This window comes from Poecile atricapillus, chromosome 2 (genome assembly GCF_030490865.1).
Source record: "Poecile atricapillus isolate bPoeAtr1 chromosome 2, bPoeAtr1.hap1, whole genome shotgun sequence".
NCBI lineage: Eukaryota > Metazoa > Chordata > Aves > Passeriformes > Paridae > Poecile > Poecile atricapillus.
The window spans coordinates 102,590,770-102,596,005 of NC_081250.1; the positions used below are offsets into that span (position 1 = coordinate 102,590,770).

Here is a 5,236-nt window from a genome sequence, read left to right on the forward strand (position 1 = left end):
AAAATAAGATGTATCTGCTCATACATCACCCACTAACATATCCTTGGAAGTGTTCAAGGCCATCCTGGATGGGGGTCTACGCAACCTGGTCTAGTGAAAGGTGTCCCTGCTCATGGCAGAAGGATTGGAACTAGATGGTCTCTGAGGTCCCCTCCAAACCACAGAATTCTGTGATTCTATGATGAACAGTAACACACACTTTCTAAACAACATTATCGGGTAGGCAACACGACATCCTTAGAACGTGCTAATCGTACTAGATGAAGAAAAATTACACTAACGGTAAATTTTCTGGGTTTTAAGATGAGACTTCTAGGTAAACGAATAAAAATCCCTGACCTCTCCTTCCCCACAAAAAAAATAACCCAAAACGACCTTGCGGAGAGCCAACCCACAGCCCAGACCGAGCTGCAGCGAATCCCGCAAGCTCCAAAGGGAGCAAACCTCTAAGGAAAGAGGGCGCACAAGGTGCCCGGCGCCTGTTCCCGTAAGGGAAGGAGGGACAACAGGGCCCATAAGTATCGCACAGGGGCCGGACACCCGCCCGACGGGGGAACGGAGGGGAGGGAGGAAAGGAAGGGAAGAAGCAAGGAAAGAAAGGAGAGAGAAGGAAAGGAGAGAGAGAAGGAAGAAGGCAGGGAAGGAGGGCGAGCAGCGACCCGAGGGAAAATGGGCGGAGCCTCCGGAGGCCCCGCCCCTCCCTATCGAGCACCCCGCGACGGCCCCTCCCCCACCCGGCAGCCGCGCGCGTCGCGGGGCGGTGGCGGCTCGCGCCGCCAGTTGTGTCTCCCCCCCCACCTTCCTCCGCCCCCGTCCGCCTGCCCGCCCGGACCCGGAACGGCCCCGCGCCCCTCACCGCGGTGTCGGGCCGGGCCGACCGCCCGCCCCCCGCGCCCCCGCACTGACCGTCGGGGGGTCCCGCTCGCCCGCGCAGCGGCTCCGCCTCGGCCTCACTCGCGGCGGGCACGCCCCGCCTCGCGCCCCATCCCGCCGCCGCCGCCGCCCGGCGCTCGCAGGGACGGGCGGGGAGCGGCGCGAGCTCACGCCACCGCGCATGCGCCGCTGTCTCGCTCCGCGCGGCCGTGAGGGCGGGGCAGGTAGAGTGGGCGGCCCCGGTCTCCCCGCGCGCGGAGCACGACGGGAGCTGTAGTTTTCCCCTCAGGAAGCTGCTGGCAGGGGCACTACAGGTCGCTGGCCGCACTACAGATCCCAGCGGCCAGCGCTCAGCGGGGGTGGGTGGGGTTCCAGCTCCTCTGCCCCCCATCGCTGTTGAAACCCCGGGCCCACGGGAGCGGAGTCCGGCTGCCTGAGGGGATCCCGGAGAGATACGTATGTGAAGCTCCCTCAGCAGCCGCCGAGAGCCGGCAGGCAACATGTCCATCGCTCCTCTAGAATCAAGAGGAACCTAAGCGTCACTGAGCGCCAGTGATATCCTGGGTTGCAGAAGGAAGAGCGTTGTCAGCAGCTCGAGGGAGGTGATCCTGCCCCTCTATTCAGCCCTGGTGAGGCCACATCTGGAGTGCTGTGCCCAGTTTTGGCCTCCTCAGCACAAAAGAGACATGGAGCTCCTGGAGCAGCTCCAGTGGAGGGCAACAAAGATAATGAAGGGGCAGGACTGTTACCAGGGAAGACTGAGGGAGCTCGACCTGTTCAGCCTTGAGAAAAAACAATTGGGAGGGGACCTCGTCGATGTCTATAAGTATCTGAAGGAGGGAGGATGCCAAGAGGATGAAGCCAGGCTTCAGTGGTGTCAAGCAATAGGGTAAGAGGCAACAGGAAGAAACTGATTCACAGCAAGTGAATTCCACCTGGATATGTGGAAGAACTTTACCGTGCAGATGACCGTGCACTGGAACAGATTGCCCAGAGAGGTTGTGGAGGCTCCCTTGCTGGAGATATTCAAGCACCATCTGGACACAGTCCTGTGCTGTGTGCTCTGGGATGATTCTTCTTGAGCAGAGAGGTTGGATCAGGTGACCCACTGTGGTCCCTTCCAACCTGACCCATTCTCTGATTCTGAGATTCTTTTGGCCGTGATTAAGGATGGATATGGCCAAATGAGTTGTGAGATTACCCTTGTCAGAGTGGGAGGTCAGCAAACACCACAAGTCATCAGTCTCAGTGGGAGCTGACACAGCCCCACAGGTGGGGTCACCTGGGCCACCTTCCATATGATGTTACTGCTGACTGAATTCCATGTCCTCAGTTCACATGAGAACAGCCACTGGCTTCAGCTTCATCCCGCATAACAAACCTGACCTCCTGAGAGGAGATACCCACTCCTCTCTATCACTTTCTGGAATGTGAGGGAAATGGAGAAACACTCTGGATGCTGCTTGAGGTGACCTGTGCCTAGGAACATGTCCCCATCTCAAGAAGCATCCTGTTTACAGTAATGTTATAAGGAATTTTGTGGGGGTTTTTTGCCTCTTACAATGGAAGTTTCTGTTATGTTGAGCACCTGCGTAATTTGAATCCCTTTCAGAATTGCTCATCAACAGGGGAATTTGTTTCAGTCAGAAGCAGGGCCGATTCATTCCCACAGCCTCAAGCATAATCCCCGGCCTATTGGACACATTAATACTGTGGCAGCGTGCCACCTGCTCCATTTATTCACTTGAGACTCAATGCTGCTTAGTCCCTGTCGAATGAGCTCTTTGTGCCACCTCCTGCGGTAATGTAAAAGGTCCCCCACAGGAATTTGTGCTATTCAGCGGAAGCTACAAAAGGGAGGGTTGTAAACACTCCGATTAGTGTTGGAGCACAGGGATATTGTCTTCTCCGCTTATTACATAACCTTGTAACTTTTAGTCTCCCTCCTCCTCTCCAGAAGAAACTGTGTAACAGCAAGGGCTCACCAGGCTATTTAACTTAACATCACAGCTAGTGTGTTTCTTTTTTCGTTATATATAAAGCCCACCTTACTCTTGGCAAAAGAAGAGAGAAGGGTTAGTTCTGTAACATCCCGTAGTAATTACAGATGGCCGCCCATGAGGATCTCCACTTGAAGTGACAGTGGCCAGAGGCTCTCAGCTCTGAAGAATGTGTATTATTAGAGGCCACTGCCAACAAAAGTTCATGCACAATGGGCCCATCAGCTAATGAACCCAGAATGAATCTTACCCCAGATTTTGAGGACAAACAAGAGATTGTGTGCAGTGCTGACTATACCAATTTACTGCCATGTGAAACACATTTGGATGATTTCTGACTTGCAAAATTCACTGTGGTCTGGGGCCAACTTACACAGACTGAGGAACTTTCTTACACCCTTAGCTTGCCCCACATTCAAGTGGCAAGATCTCTGCTTGGAAAATCAGTCTCACTGATGTTCCTGAACTTCATAAAAGTAACAAAATAGTAATGGAGGGGAGCTTCAGAAAGCATCTGGTCAGGGAAAGAAAAGGGAAAAGGCATAGCTGTGTTAATGAATAATTCCTCCTACTACTACTTCAAGAAAGCCAGTTCTGGGGTTGCGTTTGTCTTGGAAAGATAGGAGTCTCCATGAGCTGTACCATTCTGGGATAACTTTAGACATGCTGTGTAATTCTCCTTAGCAATAAAGGAATACACAGCAGACATAAAAAGATTTAGCTTAGGAAAGAAACTAGATGGCCACATACTGAAGCAAACAAGTGAAACAATGAGAGCTGGAAGATATAACAGGAAAACCTAGAAGTCATAAACTGATTAATGCCTTTGGGGGAGAAAGTATGTTGTTCATAAAAATTACCACAGAGCAGGAGCCAAAAAAGGTGTATGATTCTGAACTCTGCCAAAGTGACTCCTATGAGCAGTATTCTGGAGCCATAGAATTACAGAACAGTTTGGGATGACCATCTATTTCCAATCCCTCTGCCCTGGACAGGAATATCTAGCCCTAGAACAGGTTGCTCAAAGCCAAATAATTCCATGTTCTCTGTGATGGGAAGAACATTTATAAATACTTACATGAAAAGGGTATAAGAAAACTTGAGCCTTGGTCATCTTTACGTCCTAGATGTATTTGTCTGAATCAGGTTTGCTCTGCTTCTAGAAAGATTTTGTATCTAAGTGTGTTTCCCCATGTGAGTAGCACAACTTTTAACAATGTATGGATGATTTGGTGAAAGATGGCCAAGGGAATGTGTCAAATCTTGGTAAAGGTGTTCATTTTGCCAAGCCCAACAGACATTTCCATCTAACAGGAAAATGTTAGGCTGTTGTTTGGCTGTGCTCTGGAGGTACCTCATCAGCACGGTCTGTCCTCTCTTCTCATTAAACTCCTCCCAGGCTACAAGTGTCCAGGCTTTGCCCATGAAGGTGTAAGTGCCAGCTGTAGGACAGGGCACCATGGGGCTGGAGAGGCCGGAGTGTATCTGTGTTGGGTCTGTGTGTCACTGTGCAATCACCAGCCGACTTCATGTCACTCCAGCCAGCAGGATGAGTAGGGAGCCAGGTATCAGAATAGCCGTAATTTTCGGAGGACACTGGAGTGACCATAGATATAGTATTAAAGACACAAGAAGGTGTTCTTATATTTATTTTTTAGGAATTACATGTGAAATCCATTAAGCATACTAAAAGTAAGCCAGGAACCTTAAGAAATGACAGGAAAGCAATGTCATGTTATGACCTTTGTACTCAAGTGCCTGTAATGAAAAACCAAAAAAATCCTAACGAAACAAACCCAAATCCCAAAAGCAACTAAACAAAAACCTTTTTTACTTTTAAAGAAAGAATAACAAAAGGGCCCCCAACCTTTTCAGTCAGACTGACCCCAAACACACCAGGGATTTGTATAATTTCTTACTATATGAATTACCTCTTTGCTTCCCTTTATGTGCAGTGATTTCCAATTCTGTCCCAAAGGACAGTGATGAAAGTGGCCAATGCTTTACCTGGAGAGCATCCTAACTGAAAGAAGTTTTAAAAACATGTTCTTATGTAGATGATGGTTTGCTGGTTATTCAGATGTAGGGTGAAATAAGAGACCCCAAAATAATTTATGGCATTTCCTGAAAGATTAATAACACTAAATGAACAACTTTCTAAAATGGTTAGGTTTTTTAGAAAGAACATTAGAGTATTAATCATTCATATACAGAAAAATACTTCAAAGCAACACTTACAGCAACGGAAAAAAACTGCTTGAGAGTTCATTCTCTGTATTATTCTATTCATCTATATCAGTAACTTTTGCAATATGCTTCCTGGTAATGTTTCCCTGAGAAACTCTTGAGAAAGAAAACACAAG

General features: G+C 49.1%; 1 protein-coding gene across 2 annotated transcripts in view; it reads right to left on the reverse strand.

Annotated features, from left to right (window-relative positions):
- The window catches only part of RALBP1 (ralA binding protein 1), a 32,892-nt gene extending 31,819 nt beyond the window's left edge, over window positions 1-1,073 (reverse strand). The window contains exon 1 of one of the 2 annotated variants that reach the window (XM_058832207.1): window positions 857-1,073. The gene's annotated coding sequence lies outside the window, so the exon portion shown is untranslated. The remainder of the gene's footprint in view (window positions 1-856) is intronic. The other variant, XM_058832206.1, reaches the window with a different exon arrangement.
- Between the last annotated feature and the right edge of the window lie 4,163 nt (window positions 1,074-5,236).